Source organism: Podarcis pityusensis (genome assembly GCF_964106645.2).
Source record: "Podarcis pityusensis genome assembly, chromosome: 1".
Taxonomy (NCBI): Eukaryota; Metazoa; Chordata; class Lepidosauria; order Squamata; family Lacertidae; genus Podarcis; species Podarcis pityusensis.
The window spans coordinates 13876074-13901498 of record NC_138028.1 but is presented as its reverse complement, the minus strand read 5'-3'; the positions used below and the strand labels follow the sequence as shown (position 1 = coordinate 13901498).

Genomic DNA, 25425 nt, shown 5'->3' with positions numbered 1-25425 from the left:
GCGCAGAACAGGTTTGACTCTCCCTCTTTTCTTTCTCTCTCTCTCGCTGCTGACGTTTACACCGCCCCAGATGATGATCGCTTTGGGAGAACAACAACAAAAAGGAAAGAAAGGAGCCTCGCGCCGACATCATCGCCCAACCAACCCACCCACTTGGCTTGCTGTCGTTGCAAAGGCCGCCTGGAAAAACAGGTCGTGGCAGGGGCGAGGGCCGCATTCTTGACTTCTGCTGCAGGGGACGGCGAAGGAGTGGGGCAGGTATATAAGGCGGGGCAGGTAGAGGTGCCTGAGCGCAGATCGGGACGGAGACGCTGCTGCTGCTATGTGCCTACCTGCCTACCTTTCTACCTGCCTCCACCGGGAGTCGGCGGCGAGCGAGAAGACAGCACTGGCCACACACACACACACACACACACACAGGCACACAGACAAAAACTTTTGCTTTCCTGGCACCTCGTGGCTCCAGCTCCGCTTTAGTGTCCCATGAGGATAATGGCATTTAAGGTGCTCAGTTTGCATCCAAGCTGGAACCCCCGCACGCCCCTCTTGCCTCTCCAGCCCTTCCTAATTACGCAGGAATTGGGCGCAGAGATTTTATTTCCTCCCCCTTTCCAAGGATCTGCTTGGACACCTCGTAAGTGGTTTTGTCTGCAAACCGCGCAACAAGCTTGGGGAGGGGGTAGGAGGGTGAGATCAAAGGGGATTTGTCTTTGGCCTGTCTGTGCTTTCTCTCCCCCCTCTCCCCCCTCTTTTGACTTTGTTGTCTTTTTCTCTCGCTTTTGTTTTGTCCGGCTTAAGCAGGTCTCCGGAGATGCAGCAGGCGGGTGGGGACACCAGACGACTCCTCCCGACCACCCCTCCTCTCCAAATGATATCTAAGCCTGCTGGGTGCAGTGGTTCTTAACAGTTCAACAGTTCTGTAGCATAATTGTGAAATGTTTAGGACCACTTGACCCGGGCGGCCTGAGCATCGCCAGCTGGAAAAGGAGGAGGAGGAGGAACTTGCTCTGTGGACTTCAGGCTGCAGTCACGGGAGGAAGAGTTTCATTTCGAGGGAGGGGGACACACCGACCTGGGAAAGGACACCATCCGACAGCCACCGGCAAAGGCATCCCACTGAACGTGGCGAAGCTGCCCTAGAGAGGAGAAATTCAGCACGGGGTTTGGTTTTCTTTTAACCCATCCCTCAAAATTTGTAATCAGTGGAGTAAGCGAACAAGCAAAGAAACTGGGCTTTCCTTTCAGATTTAATAGGAAGCGAATCATGCTGCACTCAGGGATTGAAAATCAGCTTTAAGGGTGTTTTTAAAAATAAGTTTCTAGCCCTCATGGATGTCGGTTCTATAATATGGAGTAGGATAGGTGTAAGACACTCTATGAGAATAATTCCGCTGGTTAGTAAGTTAACAGTTGTGACAGGTTGTTGTCAAATGGGTGAGAAATAGAAAGAGTGCGAGATTGGGAGGGGGGAGGGAGAGATGAGATGAGGACAAAAAGTCCTGTTGGAACAATTTGGGCTGGTGCAGAGTCGGTGAGCAAGCCGTCAAGTCCCACAGGTAATTCCGGTCTATATCGAAAGGAAGGTGTGTTCGCCTGGGCGTATAGGACCAGTTCCCACACGCACCTTTGTGTGTGCCAACAGATTGGTTCAATGGCTGCCAAAATGAAAGCAGATAAATCATTTTGCGTTTGCAGAATGATGACACCTGCTCCTCCCCTCCCAGTTGCCTCCATGGCAAAAGTCACTAAGACCTCCTTTGGAAGGAAGGAATTTGAGGACTACAGCCTCAAACGCTGCTTACCCTAGAACAGTTTCTTGTACGTCAGCCGGTTTCAGTGGAACTGCTTCAGGGTAAGTGCGTGTCAAAGTCTCCCAGGGCACTTGCCTGAGAACATTCCATAGGACTGGAATCCTGCATTCTCGGAGCTGCTAAGTTTATTTAAGCTGCCCTCCGATGATGACCTGATGGTTTGCTCCAGATTGACACCGAAGCCAGTGCAGGATTAGTGTACAGGAGATCACAGCTGCTTAATCATTAATAGCTGAGCCCTAACCATGTTGACACAGGAGTAAGCCCCACAGATTTCTGCGTAGTGCTTCTAGGTAAGCACCCTTTGAATGGCAACCTTAGGTGAATTGGCTGGCCTGTCCTAAAAATAACAGCTGTGGGGAAACCTTTTAAAAAGGTGTGTGTTGTAAGACGCTAAACTCCACTAATGATTGGGACAGAATATTTAGGATGTATGTTAGAACCAAATAAATGTTTTGCTGCTGGTTTCTCGTGCTAAAAACTTTATATTTTATTCTTGTCTGTTTATTTTCTATCACAATTGCATAGTTTAAACAATAACAATACCTTGAGCAAATGCATGAACATTGTATGAAAGGTAACAAGCTTATGACACGTCTTCTCCCTTGTTTTGGTCCTGTATTTAAAATAACAGATATGTAATGCTCTTGGCTGTAGCGAATTCACACATGTCCCATTTTAAAAGTGAGTAACGAGAGAATCCAAATTCCCAAAGAAAACTTGCTTATCTCAATTTCCATAAGGGGTAGCTGTGCGAGTCTTTTGCAGCAAGAAGCTACAAAGTAGGTATTGCAGAAACTAACAGATTTATTACAGTGCAAGTTGTTGTGGATTACAGTCCATTTCGTCAGATTTAGAAAGTATTATCCTGCATTGCAGGTACGTATATATATGGTTGAGTATTGGGTTGGGCATGCCTTGTGAACAGCGATGTCAAAAGCAAATGCAATACAGAATAATTCAGACGATGGTAACTGTCTTACTAGCAGTGACCATTCACAAAAAGACCCAGTAATTAGTAACATAGGCGGCCATTGGTAAGCCAATGAACACATACCGTGTGATAAAAAAATCCATTAAAAATCTTTTAGATGCCACAAGATTCTTTGTTGCTCTTCTTTATTATAGTGCAATGCCCTGCCAAGTGGGAAGAGAATATTCCTCCCCTCCCTCTGTTCTTCCAGCTTTTTGAGCAGGTGGAAAGGTGTGTCGGTGGGAGGGGGGGGAACATTCTGCTCACCCCTTGGCAGAAGGCTAAACATGGACAGACTGGCCAAATAGCTTTGCACAGAACGCTGTAGTAAGTTTCCAGTTGATAAATGGTTGTCTGAAGTCACGGGCCTTAAATCAAGGCTTGCACAACTTGTGGCCAACCGAGCCAAACACAATCCACTAAACTAACTCCCCTCCCCTTTGCTGCTTATATTGCCTGCCTGGAGCTGAGGGGGGCTGCCAATCACCTGTCAGGTCACAATATATATTGCATTTGCTATGGTGACTCGCAATCTGTGCAGTGCCCACTTGAAACTCATGCCGAGAGTTTTCTAAACTTGCAGAACCATCCAGGGCCTGCCAGAGCTTAAATGTGCAGCACAATCCTATGGCTATGTACTCAGAAGTGAATCTTATGTCTCCAGTGGGGTTTCTTCCTAGATAAGAATGCAAAGGTTTTCAGCCTTGGAGTGGTTTCGACAACCATCCTGTCTCCCTAGGGAATCTGGAATTCTTTTTTGTGGGGAGTGAATGATTTTTAACTGGAGAGTCTCAGCACCCTCACCAAATTACAATTTCCAGAGTTCTTTGAGGGATAGGTTTGTGTAAATAATGTGCTTTTACCTTAGTAAGTCAGCACAGATGATGTAAGAAACAAACGAGTTTTTTTACCTGCTGGCTGAAATCTCCCCAATAGGGATGCAATTCTGCATAATTTCCCTAGGAATAATTTCCACTGGAAACAATGGGACTTAATTCTCAGTAAAAATGCAAAAGCCTGCACTATAGAGCATCTTCTAGATAATTATGTACAAGGCTACCCCTTGCAATTCAATGCAGTCTGATGATAAAATCTGGGGGAAGGCAGGGCTAATGGAACTCTGTGCAGGAACAAAGCAGTATAGGACTACAGCTGGGACCCTATACTCCCTTAACTGGGAGAAATCCTCACTGAAATCGGTGGGAATAACTTCTGCTTTACTTATTTATTTTTGGGAGGGGAATCCACATTGAAGTACAGGTTTTAAAATGTCTTCATGCAAAGTATCGATTTCTAGACATGCTTTCACTAAAAGTACAGAAATGGCGTCCCGACATTTGGAGAAGTATGAAATTCAGTGAGTGGTTGCCTATTTCACGATGTGATAATTTTATGTAACAATTTTCTTGTACGCTGCCATTTTTAAATAAATAAATAAATTCCAACACCCACCTGACTCTCAAAGACTTAATTCCCTTCAAGTCACTGGGCACAGTCCTCAAGCTACTTTCATCAAAGCGGGTTGAATTGAAGCCAGTGGAATGACTCCTCAGTAAGCAATTTTAACTGTGCCAGCTTAATAGTTGCTGAATGGAAGCCCTGCTTGCCCAAGGAGTACTCAGGAGTGCACTTTAAGGCTCCCCGTTGTTCCTTCGCCGTCATTGCCTTACCTTACAATCATGTTCGGGATGAGCAGATCTGTTCATTTCAATTTCTTTCTCTTCCTCCAGCCTTCAGCTCCATTTCCCACATTTCCACACCGGTTTGTGATTTTTTTATTTTTAAAGTAGTTCTTATTAAAATTCACCAGCCTTTTAGTGCACAATTCTCCTAAAATGCACGTCTCCTAAAATGCATGTTTTGTATGCAATTTCCTAGCATATACACATGTTTGCAAAGCAATGTATCCCAATGCAATACCTTTCTTCATGCTATTTTCATGAATTCATGCATTTTAACACTTTTTTTTCACCTGAACACGTGCATTTGTGCACACGTTACCTGACTTGAAAACTGCAAGGCAAATTTTAGAGAAGTGTGCATTTCAAATGACGTTTCAGTCCATGTTTCAAAAGTGCAGATTAGGTAGGTTTGCCTAGAATATGAACTGAATTGAATTTCTGCCCTATAGCTACGTCATATGATGTCAGGTATCAGGCAGGTGGCTGTGGCTTGAGGAAACTGGCCCTGTGGAACCCTTGCGAGGACTAATTTGGCTTGGAAGCTGGAGGTACATGGATATAGGGTTCCCCATCTCCTCTCCTCCTCCTCCTCCTCTTTTTCTTCTTTTGCAATATACTTTTTTAGAGGAATAAAAACATTCCTTTATCCTGCCTAAGAGATATTAGCTTACACAACAGATCTGTTGGCCTCCATCTCTCTCGGGAGACAATGGAGGACTGCACCTTTGGGGGTGAAGTCAAATTGTTGGAAGGTTGCGGCACCTGCTGTGGCTGTAGTGACCTACACAGGAGAGACATGTTTTGTTGCAGCTGGGGCAGATGAAGGCTTCTGGCAGATCATTACTGAAAATATACATGTTCCACATTTCAATGCAAAAGCGGCAAATATCTTTGCTAAGACTTGGGCATAAGGTTAAGCGTTTGGGGGCGGGAAGGCGGGTCCCCTTTGATTTCAGTAGGCAAGCATAAGCACTTAGCTGGATCATGCCCATGAAGTGTCTATGGATCTTTAAATTTTGTAGATATAAAGGAACACTTTGTTGATAGAATCATAGATTTGTAGAGTGGGAAGCCGCCATGAGGCTCATCAATAATAATAATAATAATATATTTATATTTATACCCCGCCCAGTTTCCCCAGCCACTCTGGGCGGCTTCCAATCGAGTGTTAAAAACAATACAGCAATCAAGTCTAAAACCCTGAAATGCAGGAATCTTTTGCCCAACACAGGGCTCGAACCCACAATCCTGGGATTAAGAGCCTCATGCTCTACAGACTGAGTCACAAAGTGAATACCAAGAGTAAAGTGTGTGAACAAATCCAAGTCAGCAGCCTGGTTTCCCCAAAAGCATTTTTCCCCTCCTAAAAGACCTGTGCCAGCTGGTCTGGAAGATCACGATGTCTGTGGAACAGGCTGCTTGAACAGGTCATGCCACTACGCTGTCTCACATCAAAAACAGGTTAGGTGAGGTTAACAATGGCATAATGAGTTTAATTTTGCTGGGAGTCACCATAGGGTGGCCCGCTAGCTGTATTTCTCAAGCTCTGTAGCAGGCTGAAACAAGCCCAGTGAAATTGAGGAAAACACACAGTAGTTTTTTCCTTCTTTTCCAGGGGTTTGGCAAAGAGAAAGACGCACATGTTAGCATTCCTGACAGCTTCTTAATTGTCCATGATGAAAACATGGAAATGATCTTGCATGGGAAAGGGGAGAGGAGGAATGGGTCCGCTTCAAGAATCTCACAACCTTGCTGATTTCTTAATACAGTGGCTGCCTCCGAGTGCCTCCTAGGTTAGTTAATTAATTACGCTCCTAACTTCTAAGAGGGATTCAAACATCCTTGGTTGCAGGCTTACAGTCTAATAGACATGATGCAAAAGGGGACGGGCGGGTGGGGGGGGGAAGAGAGAGAAAATGGGAAGAAAATGGAGAAATGCTTTAATCTAGTTACTAATTCTTACCCATTATATAATAGTTAAAACGACCAGACGGGATGGCACCTTTGCATGCAGCATATCCCAGGTTCAGTCCCTGACATCTTCGTTTCGGCTGAGAATATCCCGTGTCTGAAATTTAGGAGAGCTCCTGTCTGTCCATGTCAGAACATGGAGCCATGTTCTGATCTGATATAAGGCAGCTTTGCATGCTCCCTATGGAGGGAGACAGTTCTGGGTGGGGACAGGAGCGGAGGAAGGGGTGTGCGGTGGGGGTGGACCGCCCCAGGTGTCTTCACTGAGGGGGGTGACATTAGCTCGTCGCCTGCCCGCGACTCCCAAGCCTACCCCAAGCCTTCGGGGGAAGGGGGGAGCTGCACCACTTTGCCGGCAGCATTCCCCGCTTCCCCCTTTGTTTTGACAGTGTGATGGCCTGGGATTCGGACTCGGATGCTGAACCTGAGGGATCCCAGCCTGCACAGGATTCCCCGCCTCCAGAACCAGCTGAGCCGGGGCTGAGGCATGAGCCTGAAGGGTCCTCACCTGTGCTGGATCCTCAGGTGCAGGCATCAGCTGAGTCTGCTCTGGCTCATGAGGTGATGGAGGACCCATTGCCTGCAGGTGCTCCACTCTCAGCCCTGCCAGGGGAAGCTGAGGTTGCCTCTGGGTCCGGTAACCCTCCAGCCTCTCCTGAGCTGCAGAGGCTCAGGGCAGAGAGGAGGAGGGAACTAAGTTCCCACAGGAGGAGTGCTCTCCTCCAGGCCAGGGGAGGTGAGTCACCAGAGGATTGGGGCCCCCCTATTCCTCAGGGCGGATAAAAGCTGGCCAGCCCCAGTTCCAAGTTGCGGGAGCAATATTGTTGGTTGCTAGTTCCTGCCTGAACCCTGTCCTGCTTTCCTGCCTGAGCTCCTGACTCGCCCTGGCTCCCTGCTTGCATGCCTGTTCCTGACTTCACCTGACTCCCTGCCCTGCACCCAGCTTCAGCTACTCCGGACTGCCTCCACGTTGCACCTTTGACCACAGACCGGACTTGGACCTCACCTCTTGGGTAACCCACAGGACCAGCACAGACAGCTTGGGAGAGGTTTGGGAGTCGCGGGCGGGCGGCATGCCGAAGGCCCACCATGGGCGGCTCGCTCCGCCCTTGTGGGTGGCTTGCTCCACCCCTGGCTGCAGGGCACACGCACCACTCCATGCACCTGAGCGGCTATCCCATGCCTGGGAGGGCACCCTCTGCCCCCCGCCCCCCTCAGGAGTGCACCCGCCCTGGGCAGCGTGGGCATATGCTCCGCTGCTGGGTGGGGAAGAGCCAAGTGGCAGCTGAATGGACCCTGCTGTTCAGGGCCGGTCCTACCATTGGATCAAGGGAAGCGGCTGCTTCAGGTGGCAGGTGCTGGTTGACTGGAAGAGTCGCAAGGTGCTGTCAGATAGAGCTATGCCTAGCGCTAACCCTGTCCTTCATCCCCTAAGTGTTTACTCCCAAGAGCAGCAGAAAATGGGGTCATTGTACATGGAATGAATGGATTGGGCACCATTTTGTCCCTCATCTCAGGCAGCAAAATGCCTTGATCAGGTCTTGCTTCTGCCTCTCCTTCTTCGGCACGTGGCCGGGTGGAATGGTTACTACCCGCATGTCATCTTGCACACATGTGAAACGCAGAAGATGCCAATGTCCTCTCCTCTCTCAAGTTGTGCTTGATGGTGATCTGTAAACCATCACTGAAATATTCCCACCCAACTCTGACCCACTACCAGCTCTTACTGTTTCGACATCTGGTACTTCTCCAGCACTGGTTGTTGTTTTTTGTGTGTGTGTATGTGTGTGGGTTTGAATTATCACACCCCCTCCTAAAAACAAAACAAAACAAAACAAAACACAAAGCTTTGACAGTGTGAGAAGCAGCTTTAAGAGCACAGAGGGTGCTAAAATTAGAAATAATTCTCTGACGTTTTTATGGCAGCCCTGCGTGAAGAGTTTTCCTTTCCTCTTCCATAAGCGGTTTAACCTTCACGGCATCATAAAGTAGATCTGGAGTCTTTGGGATGACAAGGAGAAATAAATCTAAAAATAATGTTTAGTTACCACATTTCATGCGCTGGACAGCTTTAGGGATGGGGTGGGGGGAAACCCCTCATCAAATGTTACATGTTGCAGTCACATGTCCAATGTGTTAAGATCTTTTTCAATTTCTTTTTTTTTTAAAGGATGGACTAAAACCAATTTGCCATCAACTGTTTAATGAATTAATAGCCTTGTTGATGATAATGGCAGTTTTGCCCATGCATGTCTAGAAGACCGACTGGGGATAGAAGAGAACTTAAGAACCTCCCTGTTGCAACAGTCTGGAGACCTGAGGCATTAGATCTTTGTGCAATGGCACGCTCCCCTCCTGAGGTTTCCAGCAACTGGTATTCAGAAGTATATTGCCTCCTGCTGTGGAGTGGAGTTAGTCCGCCATCTTATTTCCAGCAGCGACCAACCAAATGCCTTAAGGAAGCCCACAAGCCCTCTTCCGTAGTTGCTCCTGAGAGGGAGGTAGTCCATGTGAGAAGCAGCCTGAAATATACTCAGAGTCGCAAAGTGATTTCATGCTCTTTATTCAGCTCATAGTGGTGAGGAGGAATGAATAAATGTCCCCTCACAGTATCTGCTTTATATACATTATTTACACAATGGGCTGCACATGATTGGCTAATTCTGGAATTCTACTGTAAGCCAATCAGGTTGTGGATTCACTTCTATCTGGAGCAGGATTGGGTGGTTCCTGCCAACCAATCATACTGCTGCATTGTTCTAGGACCAATCAGACTGCTGCATTCTGAATCCTATTGTTCTAGGACCAATCAGACTGCTGCCTTTTGGATCCTATTGTTCTAGGACCAATCAGACTGCTACAGTTTGGATCCTATTCAACTCAGTACATAACACCCCTCCCCTCTAAGTTCCAGTCCTGCCCGGGAGGTCGCATTCATAGTCCTCAAGGTATGCCGGCGGCCTACGTGTGCGTTGTGGCCTGGGGTGTTCCCTGGTCCGGGCTCCGGGTTCTGGCTCGTGTTCCAAGGATGCTGGCTGTGATGCGGCTGTTTGGTCTGGTGCAACCGGCTCGCTCAGTCGTGGTTCTGGTTCCGGTGTCCTTTCGGCCTCACGGGTCCTCTCTGTATTTACTGATTCTGCCTCTCCTGCTGGCCCCTCCTGCTCTATGGGCCTCACTGCCCCGCTGTTCCCTTGGGACTCCTCTGACCTGTCCTCCCCCTGGTTTTCTCCCGGGAATCGTCGCCGTATCTGGTCGCAGTGGCGGCGCCAGCATTGCCCCCCATCCGTTAGCACCTCGTACGACACGGGGCCAGTGACCCTGGTGATTGTGGCGGGTACCCATGCTGGGCCTGCCCCAAAATTCTTTGCGTACACTGGGTCCTGGGCCTCGAAGGTCCGGGGGTTCCTGCCTTCCCCCACCACTACCTCATCCTGCGCTCTATCGGGGTGAAGGCGGTCCAATCTGATTGCAAGGCGCCGACCCATTAGTAGTTCAGCGGGGCTCCGGCCAGTCGTTGAGCTGGGGGTGCTGTGCTGTGCTAGAAGGAATGTGGCAAGGCGGTACTCCCAGTCCCCTTGCGTCATGCGGCGAAGGGTGTCCTTGGTGGTCCGCACCATGCGTTCTGCTTGGCCATTGGTGGCAGGGTGGAACGGCGCCGAACGGATGTGGCGGATGGCGTTCTGCGCTGTGAAGGTTTGGAATTCTCCTGACGTAAATGCAGTCCCGTTGTCTGAGACGAGAGTGTCAGGGAGCCCGTGGGTTGCAAACAGCCTGCGTAGTACCCGGATGGCTGCGGACGTGGAAGTGGACGGTACCAGTGCGACTTCCAGCCATTTGGTGTAGGAGTCCACCACTATGAAGAATGTTTTCCCCTGAAAGGGGCCAGCGAAATCCACATGCAGGCGTGACCATGGTGCTCGGGCGGACTCCCAGGACTGGACTGGGGCCCTTGGGGGATCTGGGCGGGATTCTTGGCAGGCCTGGCAGTGTTTGACCCAGGCCTCTATCTCTCCATCGATCCCCGGCCACCACACATAACTCCTGGCAAGGGCCTTCATTCTTACTACCCCTGGATGTGTCTCGTGTAGGGCTGTGAGGACCCTTTTGCAGAGGGGCTGGGGAACAACGACTCTGCTTCCCCATAACAGGCACCCCTTGTGGGCCGACAGTTCATGTTTGCGGGTTGTGTAGCCGGCGAATTCTGGCCCGGGGCTGCTGCTGGGCCATCCCCTCCACACCCAGTCCAGGACCCGGGAGATGACCCTATCTTTCTTGGAATGGTGTGCAACTTCTTGTGCCTGAATGGGGCGGTCGGGAAGCAGCTCCAGGCTCATAACCTCTTGTGCAGGTGCTGGGTCAGGGCCTGTTTCCGGTAGTGGTAGCCTGCTGAGGGCGTCCGCATGGCCCATCGCCTTCCCAGGTCGGTGAATCAGTGCATACTGGTAGCTGGCAAGGAAAATTGACCACCTGAGGACGCGAGGAGACAGCACTTGGGGGGTCTGCTTTTCGGGGGCAAACAAGCCAAGCAACGGCTTGTGGTCAGTCACCACGGTGAAGGGCCGCCCGTACAAGAAATCATGGAATTTTTTTACTCCCTTTACGATTGCCAGACCCTCCTTGTCGATTTGCGAGTAGTTCCGCTCGGTTGTGTTGCGTGTCTGGGAAAAGTACGCCACCGGTACCTCTCTTCCATCCGGGAGTTGGTGCCCCAGGACAGCTCCAATGCCATAGGGTGAGGCGTCGCATGCTAGCACCACCGGCAGCCTCTCGTCGAAGTGTGCCAAGACCGAGTTTGAGACGAGCAAGTCCTTGACTGCCTGGAATGCGGCCTCCTGGCGCTGGCCCCACACCCAAGGGGCCCGCTTGTCCAGGAGTCTGTGTAGGGGCTCCGCTACCGCCGCCTTGTGGGGAAGGAAGGAATGGTAAAAGTTCAATAGTCCCAAGAAGGCCTGAAGTTCAGTCTTGCTCTTGGGCGCTGGGGCATCACAAATGGCCCGTACCTTGTCCCCAGTCGGGTGGACCCCTTCTGCGTCCACCATAAATCCCAGAAAGTCCACCTGAGGCACTCCTAGTAGACATTTTTCCCGCTTCACCTTGAGACCCGCCGTCTGGAAACGGTGCAGAACGGTGCGGAGGCGGTCCTCAAACTCCTCTGGTGTGGGGCCGGCAATCAACACATCATCGAAGAAGGGGGTGACGCCAGGAATCCCTTTAAGGAGAGAGTCCATTATATTCTGGAATATGCCTGGTGCCACGCTGACACCGAATTGCAGCCGCTTTACCCTGAACGCTCCTCTGTGCGTCACAATCGTCTGTGCCTCTGCTGTGGCCTCATCTACTGGCAGCTGTTGATATGCTTGGGCCAAGTCCAGCTTGCCAAAAATTTTCGACCCAGCCAGGGTGGCAAGGACATGGCTGACCACTGGCACTGGGTATGCGTGGGCCGTGAGGGCCTTGTTTATGGTACATTTGTAGTCTGCGCAGATGCGGACCGAACCATTAGGCTTGACGGGTGTGACGATTGGGGTTTCCCAGGGAGCATTAGGCACCGGCTCCAGCACTCCTTGCTCTACGAGTCGGTCCAATTCCTCGTCTATACGGGGTTTCAAGGCGAACGGGACCCGGCGGGCCTTGAGCCTGACCGGTCGTACTGCGGGGTCAAGCTGTAGCGCAATGGGGGGGCCCGTATACTGTCCCAATTTCCCATCGAAAACCCCTGGAAATTCCTTGCATATGGCGTCCACGTCCACTTGTAAGCTAGTGTGGTTCACCCCGGTGACAGCTAGCCCCAGTGGTCCAAACCATGCCAATCCCAGTAAGCTAATGTAGGGGCCCTTGACCACAAGCAAGTCCAGTTGCCGCGTCCGCCCTCGGTATTGCACCCTGAAGGTCCCCACCCCCATTGTGGGGACCTTACGTTTCTGGAAGTCCCGGAGGGTGAATGGGGCCGGCCTGAGTTTGGGACCCCCAGTGGGACACAGTTTCCTTAAGGTCCTTGCCGAGATTATGGATAGAGTTGAACCCGTGTCAAGCTCCATGCGGCATGGGGCCCCCTCTATCTGTACCTCTACATAAATTTTCTCTACGTTGGGGTGGGGCAACTGGTATACCTGGAAGTCCGTGAGCTCCGTCGAGTTGCCTTGGTGCGTTGGGCCCCGGGACCTGGGGCTCTTGGATTGGTCATCTGATGCCTGGTGTCGGGTGGGCCGAGCCCGACACACCCGGGCGATGTGTCCCGATTTTCTGCACTGCCTGCACTCTGCGTTGCGGAAACGGCAGGTCCTCCTCTCGTGACTCTCCCCGCAGCTTGCGCAGTTCCCTCCTTCTCGTCGAGGCAGCTGTGGTCTGTGCGCTGCTTGAGTGCGCTGCTGTACTCGGTGCACCTCCTCCCTGTCGGATCCTGAGTCGTCGGTGAGGTCTTCATGGTGGACCCTCGGTTGGGATGGCAGGCTCGGCCGTGCCTCTTGGGTCGACCTCTCGGCAGCTTCTGTTGCCAGGGCCTCCTCCAGAGCGACCTGGAACGTTAGGTCCTTCTTAGCGTAGAGGCGCCGTTGCAGCTTCTCATCCTTCAGGCCACCGACGAGGCGGTCACGAAGCATGTTCTCCAGCTCTGAGAAGTTGCAGAACCGGGCGGCTTGGCGGAGAGAGGTCACAAACCCAGTTATGGTTTCCCCAGGGGCTTGCCGCTTTGCGTAGAAGGCATTTCGACGAGCCACCACTGAGGGCTGCGGCGAAAAGTGCCCCTTCAGCTGTTCCATTATTGTTTTGTATGGAACAGTAGCGACGTCTTCAGGTGCAAGGAGAGCCCGGGCGATTTCAAACGTCTCCTCTCCGCAGACGCTGAAGAATATCGCCCTCTTCTTGGCGTCTTCTTCGTCGGTGACCCCTTTGGCTTCTAGGAGGAAGGTGAAACGGGAGGCGTACGCTTCCCAGTCTCCAGATGCTGGGTTGAATGGCGAGAAGCTGCTGTTGGCTGCCATTCTGAGTTCCTTGTGCCCCGGAGCTGAAGCCTGGATACACGGTGCGAGGCAGCGGTGCGGCAGTTGGCGGTGCTGCGGTGCTGTGTGTGGCAGTCAGCTCAGCGGGATCCCACCTTCGTCGCCAGTGAAATATACTCAGAGTCGCAAAGTGATTTCATGCTCTTTATTCAGCTCATAGTGGTGAGGAGGAATGAATAAATGTCCCCTCACAGTATCTGCTTTATATACATTATTTACACAATGGGCTGCACATGATTGGCTAATTCTGGAATTCTACTGTAAGCCAATCAGGTTGTGGATTCACTTCTATCTGGAGCAGGATTGGGTGGTTCCTGCCAACCAATCATACTGCTGCATTGTTCTAGGACCAATCAGACTGCTGCATTCTGAATCCTATTGTTCTAGGACCAATCAGACTGCTGCCTTTTGGATCCTATTGTTCTAGGACCAATCAGACTGCTACAGTTTGGATCCTATTCAACTCAGTACATAACACAGCCTCTGCTAGAAGCCAACTCCTATAGACTGAGGTCCCTTTGGCCTCCCCATAAAATATTTGAGCCCCCTCCCCAGTTAATGGGCATTGCCATTCAAATAGTGTGTGTGTGAGCAGCATCTTGGGATCAGTAAAGTGGGATAGTGCTTACCTGGGGCCCCCAACATTTTATTCAAGTTGGCACCCCTGCTGCCTCTGAACCTAGAGAGGGTTTCCCAAACTTTGGTCTCTGGCTATTTCTGGACTACAGTTCCCATCATCCCTGCCCACTGGTCCTGCTAGCTAGGGATGGTGGGAGTTGTAGTCCAACAACAGGTGGAGATCCAAGTTTGGGAGACCTTGACCTAGAGCAAGAGTAGTTTACATGGTGCTTTCCGGACATCATTGGCCTACAACTCCCATCAGCCACCTTGAGTCCCATCAGGGCGAAAAGCAAGGCATTGTTGACACCTGTCTGTCTTGTGAGACAATGGAGGAGTGTGCCTTTGGGGGTGAAGTCAAGATGTTGGAAGGTTGCAGTGCCTCCTGTGGCTGTAGAGACCGATGCAGGAGAGACATGTTTTGTTGCAGCCGGGGCAGATGAAGGAGCCCATTCGTTTTGCTGCAGATGCCCCATGGCCTTTCTTCTCTCTGGGCTCCTCCCAGCAGTCATTCCTCCTCTAGTCACTGCTGTGGATACACAACTCAGCTGTCTGTTTCCAGGCAATGCGGTCGTCTGCAAGGGATTCCCACACAGCAGGGTTAATGTTGCCCGCATCTACATTTTGTGAAAAGATTGTATACGGAAAGTAGTTGGGCAATGGTGACTGAAAGAGCACATGGATTGAAGACTGACTCGATGTTTTTCATGGCTCGATAATTACTGAAGGAAACCTCTTTATGGGTCCATGGAGTCACATTTGTGAGATAAAACTGATATCACAGAAACCAAAATTAATGGAGCGCCATTGTATTATCTCCTAAAATTACAGGCTTGTGTATCAGTGTTCCACCTGACACCAGGCCAGATGCGGTAGGTTGACTTTGCATTGGGCAAGGACTGAGAGTCCCAAACACCTCGTAAAATCCCGACATGTCTTCAGAGAGTAGCTTATAAAGTGGCTTGCATTCCTTACAAATTGATGAGCTAGGTATCTCACCAGAGAAATGGGAACACCCACAGACTCAAAGTCAAAAACTGGAATATGTAGAACGCAATTGTTTAGAAAATGGCCAGCATCTTTGTTAACAATGAATTCTGAAGAGTAATAAGTCCTGTTCTAATTGAATATTCCAATTCCTAACTAATAACCAACATATTTGACTTAAGCTGCTATGTCGTGTACACTACAATGCACTATTTGGGCGGCTGCCCTTGAAAAAGGTTTGAATGCTATAATACTCGACAGGACCGGCCCATGCATGAGGCAAGGTGAAGCGACTGCCTTGGGCGGCAGGATCCACAAGGGCAGCAAATTGTCACAAAATAGCCAGCAAACGTTTGGGTCCACCAGAGCTCTTCATCAGACCCCATGTTAAGCAAAGGACGGTGGGGAAAAGGCTTGGAACTGAAGCCACAGTGTCTAAAAATTGGTCAAAATTTCATTTTTGTTGTGTAATCTTAAGAAGGGGCATGGCTATCCAGGGTGGAGAGTTGTCTGTCCAGGTATGAGAGTTGTCAAGGACAGTGTTTAAGTTTTGGAATTTACCATTGCACTACAGATTTGGGGATTTTTGAAAGCATGGGCATAGAACAATGGTTCTCAAACTTTTTTAAAAATCTGGGCCACACTTTCAGAACTTGCTCGCACCGCAATGCAGTCCTGTCTGTCTATCTCTACTCATGGATAAGCCCCACTGAGTTCAATGGGAATAAGAGTCAAACTGCAAAGTATGTTTGAATCTGGATAGCTCAGTTAGTTAGAGCATGGTGCTGATAGCGTCAGGGTTGCAGGTTTGATCCCTGTGTGGGACAGCTGCATATTCCTGCATTGCAGGGGGTTGGAATAGATGATCCTTAGTGTCTCTTCCAACTCTACAATTCTATGAAACATACCTGTGGAGCACCATTTTTTTTTTATTGATAAGAAATACAGTGGTACCTCGGGTTACATACGCTTCAGGTTACATACGCTTCATGTTACAGACTCTGCTAACCCAGAAATAGTACCTCGGGTTAAGAACTTTGCTTCAGGATGAGAACAGAAATCTGTTCTCCATGCTCCGGCAGCGTGGCGGCAGCAGGAGGCCCCATTAGCTAAAGTGGTGCTTCAGGTTAAGAGCAGTTTCAGGTTAAGAACAGACCTCCAGAACGAATTAAGTACTTAACCCGAGGTACCACTGTACATTGCAAAGCACAACTGAGGATTGTTCTCGTTATCATTTGACGCTCTTGTTGTCATTTTGAAAAAGATACCTATCCGCATTCTGCAAATAAAAAAATATATTTTGATATTGTGCTATACTATAGTATGCTGAAATCTTTCAATGCGTCTTTGATTGTCCTTGAATCATCCTGCCACACTTGCCTTCATCTCCTGCGACACCCTTTGAGAACCACTAGTATAGAACATACTTAGAGCACCATTTACCAAAAATACAGTCTACATGAGGGATGGGGCAACTTGTGGCTCTCCAGATGTTGATGGTCTCCATCGCTCACTATCCCTGCCTGTTGGCCATGATGTTGGCTGGGGATGATGGGAGCCGGAATCTAAGAACATCTGGAAGGCTTCAGCTCAGTTGGTTAGAGTGTGGTGCTTATAACACCAAGGTTGCAGGTTCGATCCCCGTTAAGGGCCAGCTGCATATTCCTGCAGTGCAGGGGGTTGGACTAGATGACCCCCAGGGTACCTTCCAACTCTACAATTCTATGGTTTTGGATTCCAACTTAATTCTGTGTTGTCAACCACCAACTCTGGAATAGGAATAGAAGATACCCCACCCATTCTACAATATCAGAAACACTTAGACATGTTTGATGCATTACTGTATTTTAATATTTTGTTGGAAGCCGCCCAGAGTGGCTGGGGAAGCCCAGCCAGATGAGCAGGGTATAAATAATAAATTATTATATTATTATTAGACATCTCTCTCTCTCTCTCTTCCCCTCCCTCATTCAGTTATGCATCTGAAGCTATCTACAGACAACCTTTCCATCCTAAAAATACGTGTATATAATATAGACAATTCAAGGTCAGTTAAAACAAAAGCTACTTAATGTATCTCATTCCAACCCCCCCCCCAACGACATCCGTTTTTTGGCTGCATAGCGCCACCTGCTGATAAATGAGTGTTAGATACACCACAATGGACTGAAGGAGACTTAACGGCGTTGCATTTGCTCTCCCTTCTCTGTTGCATCTTCCCTTGGAGGAAACTGGAAGTTTTCCTGCCCAGCTTTCCAAATTAACAGCAATGATGAGACAAAAGAAACTTCCTTGCTGTAAATCCTTGACTCTTGCTTGGGAAGTAATTGCATAATGCACATTTTTATTTACTTGTTGCAATTTCATAGAATCATAGAATTGTAGGGTTGGAAGCTATGCTGAGGATCATCAAATCCGTAATATCAAGCAGCAATGAGGGAAAGTAGGGATGCATCTAAGACAATGAGCAGGAAGTTAACTTTGGGAGGGGGTTGTATTAAATTTGATGTAATTTGACATCGATTTGTCAAAAATTTGGAAAACTAATAATATTTTTTGGCAAAAAAGAAAGACCATCTCGTCCAACCCCCTGCAATGCAGTAATATGCAGCTGACCCATATGGTGATTGAACCCACAACCCTGACATTATTAGCATTGTGCTCTAATTAACTGCCAAGCAGAATATAAATTTTATAAAATAAATATACTAGAGGTTAAGAACACAAGAAGAGCTCTGCTGGACCAGCCAATGGCCCATCTAGTCCAGAATCCTGTTCCACAGGGGCCAACCAGGTGCCTGTAGGAAACTCGAACGCAGGACCCAAGCACAAGAGCACCCTGTCGCCACCCCCACCCCCTGCCACCTTCCAGCAACTGGTATTCAGAAGCATAAGTGTGGTAGCCTGGCTTCCTGAAGAATAATGTAGCTGCCTATCTGGATTTTGACCTTTAATTTAAAAACAGAGAAATGTCATCTCGCTAGCCTATAAGGAAAAACACAGATGCAGTAATCTGCCTATCTGCTCACGGATATAATTCAATCACTTTAAACATATCGAATTGCCTGTATTTATGCTCTGGCTGTTCTGCAATGATTCCCTGCCCGCTTCAGCTCTCGAAGCAATTAGCAACATAGGAAGCTGCCTTATATGGAGGGGGGCAACTAGACCATCTCGCTCAGTATGGTCTACACGGACTGGCAGCAGCTCTCCGGGATTTCAGTCTGGGGTCTTTCCCCAACCAACTTGGAGATGTCAGAGAATAAATATGCATATTTCTGCATGTAAAGCAGAGACTTTGCCACTGACCTTGGCCCATCCTTTAAATCTGCATCCCTTACCCTGCTTAAACGTAACGGGACCCCCGTTACAAAGTCACCCTGAAAAGTATCACAATTCTTATCAAAAGCGATTACGCTGTTCTCAAAATACCTACATGTATTTTCTTCCCTGAAAGGTAAAGGTAACGGGACCCCTGACCATTAGGTCCAGTCGTGGACGACTCTGGGGTTGCGGCACTCATCTTGCTTTATTGGCCGAGGGACCCGGAGTACAGCTTCTGGGTCGTGTGGCCAGCATGACTAAGCCACTTCTGGCGAACCAGAGCAGCGCACAGAAACACCGTTTACCTTCCCGCTGGAGTGGTACCTATTTATCTACTTGCACTTTGATGTGCTTTCGAACTGCTAGGTTGGCAGGAGCAGGGACCGAGCAACGGGAGCTCACCCCATCGTGGGGATTCGAACCGCCGACCTTCTGATCAGCTCTGGGTCCTAGGCTCTGTGGTTTAACCCACAGCGCCACCCGCGTCCCTTACCTTGCTTACAGGCTTGCTAAAACCCTTGTAACACAGAGGGTGGTTGCTCTGTCCAAGGGGAAGAGAAGAAAACACACACAAGCACATGCATGCGCACAAACACACTCCATCCTTTTATGAGTCAGTCAACAGTGCACTTCTCCTTTTGTGTGGGGAACTGCCTTATACCAAGGGTAGACTCTTGTTCCATCTAGCTTAGTATCATCAACACTGACTGGCAGATTTCTCCCAGGATTTTCAGGTGGTGGTTTCTCCCAGCACTACCTGGACATGCCAAGAGTTGAACCCAAGGCCTTCTGCATGCAATGCAGATGCTCAATCACACCTCATGCTTTCGCTGAGATTCCTGCACTGCAGGGGGTTGGACTAGATGATCTTTGGGGTCCTTTATGATTCTATGATTCTATGAACCTGGCCTTATTTCAGACTTGGATATCCTTTTCTTTTGAGCTGGGCATGGGGATGTATGATCCACTGGGAAGCCTTCTAATTATTGCATTCTGCTTAGGTTTGCCGATGCCCTAATGGGCTAGATCAAGGCTGTGCCCAGTTGGGAATGTAAGAAAGTGAAAAGCTTCTGGGAAATGATATATAATGAGATGAAAAAGATGCTGAAATATACATTTATTAAAAAAATCCCAGAAGTATTTCTGCTTGGCATTGTAGGAGAGGATATTAATAGACAGGATAATAAACTGTTTTTATATGCAATAATGGCAGCAAGAGTACCATTGGCACAGAAATGAAAACAAGAAGAATTACCGACGAAAGAGGAATGGCAGACGAAATTAATGGACTATGCAGAATTAGACAAGATGACAGGAAGGATTCAAAACCTGCAGGACCAGAGATTCTCAGAGGACTGGAATAAATATGTGAACTATCTGGAAAGCAATTGTAACCAACAGATTACGCTACTAGGATTGCAGGAAGTTTTGTAAGGAGGACTATGTGAAATATTGCAGAGAAAAGTATGAAGAGAACTATTAGTGAAGGACTATTAAAAGTAATAGTGAAATTAATGAAATGCAGATTAAGTGATAAAGATTGAAAAATCTTCAGATGTGGTTGATGGAAGTCCGAAACACTGGATAAGATGAGAAAATACGTTGTATGTTTTTTTTTTTTTTTAATTTCATGTAAAAATCAATAAAAATATATTTTTTTAAAAAAATCTGCCCACTTTCAAGGATTTGATTTAGGACCAAAAAAGCAACTCCTAGCATGTGCTCAGCTGTTCTCCATTCGCCTCGCTCGGCCAGTTACCGGTATGTAAACGACCAACCCCATGTCGGACGCAGATATGTAATTGATTGTCTGTAATAATTCTGTCGCGCTCCGCTCTCTCTGGGTTATGGGGGTCGAATGGCTGTTGTGTCATTAAATTCTCCAGCTGATTATGGGGGTGGGATTTCCCCACCGCCCCGATCGATTCCCTCAAGGGCAGCAGCTGCAGGAGCAGCGCCGAAAAACCTGTGGAGCTGTCCAACGTCCTGAAGACGCCTGGATGCCTTAGCCAGAAGAGAGCGTGGAGCTATTTCCCGAGAGCAGCCAGTAGGGGGCAGCACTGAAACACACTCTATCCTTACCACTATTTCTGTGCTACGGTCAGTTTTATATGGGGAGCAAGAGACGCAAAGAAATGGTCATATAATTATGTAGATACTTGATCAAGCACCCATTTGGAGACATCACTTTTTAAAATTATTGTGGAGCCCCCACATCCTCTTTTGGTATTATCCCATTTTATCCTCACAGTGACATCTGTATCATTCCCCTTCTTCTAAGCAGTCAACATTTCGATCAATCAGCCCCTGGGAATTTAGGTGGATGACCCAACACTATTGCACCAGGAAGCGAAGATTTTTGTAGCATTTGTCTGGAGAAATCGTCAAAAGTTTGAATGCCTTGCCTGGGATAAGTAAGGCCTTGTGTGCCCATCAATGGTCAGTGTTAGACCAGTCCTTGGTTTATTGTAGTGCTTGAGGATAAATCAGGGCTAGCTAGCATAGTCCCCTCCAGATCTCATTGGACTACAACACCCATCATCCCTGACCATTCGTCATACTGGCTAGGGCTGATTGGCGTTGTAGTCCAAAAATATCTGGAGGATAGGACAAGCTCAGAACTATCAGAACTTCAAGGACTCTGTAAATCCTTGCTTTTTGCTCTCACCTGTCCTTCCAGGTTGCAGCACAAAGGCAATTCGATCAGAGGTAATTTCAGTGTCATTTGACCGCAGAGGGTTTTTTTTTAAATTGCAGAAGAGGGAGAACGGAAACCCAGTGCCGTTTTAGGAGGCGTAACATTTGCAGGAGAAGGCAGTGGAGCAGCCAAGCATGCAAGGCACTCAGGCAAGCGAGCGAGGGTTAAACTGGCATGATTAGGGTGACAAGAAATTAAATGGAAGCTCGTGGATCACAAATGGCCTCTCTCTTTATGACTTGCAAATTAGATGGAAATTAGAAGCGCCACAACGCAGAGATCCCCGTGCCTCCCTGCCATGGACTACTGAGCAAAAGATTGCCGGCAACTGTCTTTCATTAGGGCAACTGTCAAGGCATGCTTTACCCTGACCTTCACCAACGGACTGAAGCATGGATTTTTTCAATTTGTTGCCCGTGGCATCGGAGCCTGGCGAGTCGAAAAAGCCTTTGCATTTGAATGCTCCTGGAGAATGAGGTCCACATGAAGTTTGGCAAGGCATTATCCCCTAATAGCCAAGACCTAGCTTGCAAAACTGACCTCAGAGCCCCTGCAGGTTCAGGTGAAATTCATAACTCTGTGGTGAAACTCCTAGTTCAGTGCTTTGCATGCAGAAGATTGTAACTGTTGTATTTGTCTTTCTAACTCTGCATTATATTGCTGTCATGCACCCTGGGACCTTATGGTGATGGGCGGGTAAAATATCTTGTTGTTATAGGTTTGGTGGGTGGGACAGCTTGGATAATACCTGTGGCTCCCTTTCACACCTGTGATCCTGTATCCTAGGCTACTTGGGAAGGAAGGGCAGGATATAAATTCTAACAATATGAAGATCTGTGAGGTTCGAATCTGCTGAATTGGCCAGACCAGATTCTTTGTAAGATAATGGCCTTAGCTGGCCAGTTAGGTACCACCATTTATATGTCCAAATACATTTTCCTGCTGCCATAAATGGGGGTAACTTTCCTCACCCTTCACACCTAGTCGGAAGCAACATCTCCTTGCAAGGTAGAACAGAACACAATTTGGTTGTGAGTTTTGGTAAGCTAGGGAGACAGAGGCTTGTCTCCCACTCTGCTGGACACAAAACTGTGACTTGGGCTTCCCTGCTAACCCAGCAAGGAAGCAAGATCTGTCTGAGTGTTATTATTATCATTATATTTATTATTATTATATTTATTATATTTATTATATTTATTATTATTATTATTATTATTATTATTATTTTATAATTATTATTTCAATTTATATACTGCCCTTTATCAAAAGATGTTTTAACAATGTTAAAAACACATTACAGTACATCAATTATAAAAACATAATAAAAAGCATGCTGAAAGAAAAGGCCCATTTTATAGTTGCCACCCTCTGAATCTCTCTGGGATGAGGGACATATAGAGAAGGGCCTCAGATGATTAGCACAGGGTCTGGGTTGGTGCATATGGGGAGAGGCAATCCTTAAGGTATTGAGGTGCTGAGTCGTTATAGGTCAACACTAGTACTTTGAATTGGGCCCGGAAACTAATCAGCAGCCATTGCAGTCAGGCCAGGAGTGTTAATGCTGTGAGCTCTCCATCCTCTGCTCAGGCTGTATATATGTGCAAATAAAACCATATATCCTAAAGACAGTCTCCTCTGACCTTCATTCCTGGGGGGTAAGAAGAAGAAGGAGGAGGGGGAGGAGGAGGAGGAGGAGAAGGAGTTTGGGCTTGATATCCTGTCTTTCACTCCCCTTAAGGAGTCTCAAAGCGGCTAACAATCTTCTTTCCCTTCCTCCCCCACAACAAACACTCTGTGAGGTGAGTGGGGCTGAGAGACTTCAGAGAAGTGTGACTAGCCCAAGGTCACCCAGGAGCTGCATGTGGAGGAGCAGGGAAGCAAACCCAGTTCACCAGACTACGCGTCCACCGTTCTTAACCACTACACTACACCATGCTGGCTCTCGGTGTCAGTAGTGGAACACCTGGAATCTTTGTCCACTCAGTGATCGGGGTGCATAGGTGCCAACTTCCTGGGCCTCTGGGTGCCTGAGCACCCACAAAATTCCCCATGAAGGGGCCGAGCACCCACAAATTTCAGTGCCAGGGCCATGCACTCTGCACGGCACCCACGGCCCTGGGCACCCACGGTCGTGGGGCCAAGTTGGCCTGTTGGGGTGCATGCAACATTGTAAACAAAATAAAACAGAACCTCCACATCTGCATTAGAATAACTATAAGGATTATAACAGCCTGGTTTAGTAGTGCAGGGGGCCTTTTGTCCTTGCCATCGTTAAAAGAATTGGGAGTCACAAGCCTTTGCCAATCTACAGCAAATCATCTAGTGATCTCCCACTAGATCCCATTGTATCATTTGCCTACCCCTGCCCTAACAACCCTCTTTGCAAAGGCAAACCTAACACAATTACATTTCCATTAGGGGATGCTTAATATCACAGCCTATCAGAAAATAAAATAAAATCAGCTTAACCCTCGGTTTTTAAATCCATCCAGAGTGCATAAATATTACAGAGCCCGCGGCAAGAGATCAGGCTCAGACTTTGGCAGGCCTCCAGATGTTCTATTAGGGTTGCCAAATTATTTGCAGCCTGATGCAGTTTGAGCGCAGTTGCAGCACCTGCACATGGAGGACTCTTCATGGGGCTTGGCAGAATATCCCCCCACCCCACTCTCCTCATTTCCCCCCTCCATTCAGCCTCCCCACACAAGTTTCTCAAGCTCCAGCATGGCAACAAAAAAGGTGGGCTGGGAATATGTCTCTGAGCACAAGCTTCCCATTCCCTAAAATGTTCCTTTCTGCTGCCTGACGCTGCCTGCCAGAGACCAGGAGTCAGATTCCTCTTCTTCAGGTGATGCAGCCAGGGACTCCAAACAAGAACGGGAAGGGGACTCAGGCACTGCCCAGAAGCACTGCTATTGGATCCCTGCAGGACCAGTGGCTCTCTGAGCATGTGGCACTGCTGTCCTCAGACTCAGAGAATGCAACTGCAGATGGAACAGTGAGACCAGAGGCATCTTCCAGGAGTCAAACTATTAGGATGCTGATGCTGATATTATATAGGGCTCAGACTCATTTTGCTTCTGAGAGCCAGTGTGGTGTAGTGGTTAAGAGCGGTAGTCTTGTAATCTGGGGAACCGGGTTCGCGTCTCCGCTCCTTCACATGCAGCTGCTGGGTGACCTTGGGCCAGTCACACTTCTCTGAAGTCTCTCAGCCCCACTCACCTCACAGAGTGTTTGTTGTGGGGGAGGAAGGGAAAGGAGAATGTTAGCCGCTTTGAGACTCCTGAAGGGGAGTGAAAGGCGGGATATCAAATCCAAACTCTTCTTCTTCTTCTTCTTGCTCAAGCAACATTAGAGCTCTGTGTTCCAGCCAGGAACCTCTGCCTGCATCTAGCCTGAACCTTGCTTTCTGTCTAGTCCTTTTTTCCCGCCAGAGCACAGTTCTGCCACCTATCAGGTGGGCACCATCTTGGGGAAGTGCTCTGCCCCTCCTGCCCGCTTCTTGCCTTCACGTAGTTCTGAAAAGCCTGAAACGAACATCTCAAGTTAAAATGACCTTGGTCCAGTATACCTGAAGGAGCGTCTCCACCTCCATCGTTCTGCCCAGACACTGAGATCCAGCGCCGAGGGCCTTCTGGTGGTTCCCTTGCTGCGAGAAGCAAAGCTACAGGGAACCAGGCAGAGGGCCTTCTCGGTAGTGGCACCCGCCCTGTGAAAGCCCTCCCATTAGATGCCAAAGAGATAAACAACTACCAAACTTTTAGAAGACATCTGAAGGCAGCCCTGTTTAGGGAAGCTTTTAATTTTTAGTAGGTTATTTTATTTTAGTGTTTTGTTGGAAGCCGCCCAGAGTGGCTGGGGAAACCCAGCCAGATGGACGGGGTAGAAATAATAAATTATTATTATATATGCTGATCAGCATGTGCAAGTCTACACTTTTTGTTTTAAAGATCTGTGACTCCACCAAACTCCTAACCGCTCCTAGCCATGATTTGTCAAGCTGCAGGGTCAATTCATGGGCGTAGCCAGGGAGGTCAGGGAGGGGCAGCTGCCCCCCAATCAATAAAAATCAATAAAAATACATAGCTAACTGAGGTTCTGCCCCCCCAACAAAAATCCTGGCTACGTCCATGGGCTAATTCAAATGTCCTTTTCTTCAATCCGTCTCCTGTGTAGCAGCAGTGGTCTTTAAGCTTTGCAGCCAGACTAGGATGCCCTAGTCATCCGCCTGCATCTAAGAGAATGAGAGCAGCTGAGATGCATTTATTTGACCTGCACCAGAACCAGGGGTGACCCCCCAAACCAGCAAGGGAGACCGATTGCCATATTTTTTTAGCACCTCCGTGGGTGGTTGTCAAACCGG

The 25425-nt window shown here is 48.5% G+C and overlaps 2 long non-coding RNA genes across 2 annotated transcripts in view; one reads left to right on the top strand and one right to left on the bottom strand.

Moving 5' to 3' along the window:
• LOC308470514 overlaps nt 1-25425 on the bottom strand; it is a 114653-nt gene that overhangs the window by 19071 nt on the left and 70157 nt on the right. The window lies entirely within an intron of this gene.
• On the top strand, nt 307-4235 carry LOC308475789. The gene is made up of 2 exons (XR_013985385.1): nt 307-634; nt 802-4235. It is a non-coding gene; the product is annotated as an uncharacterized lncRNA (long non-coding RNA).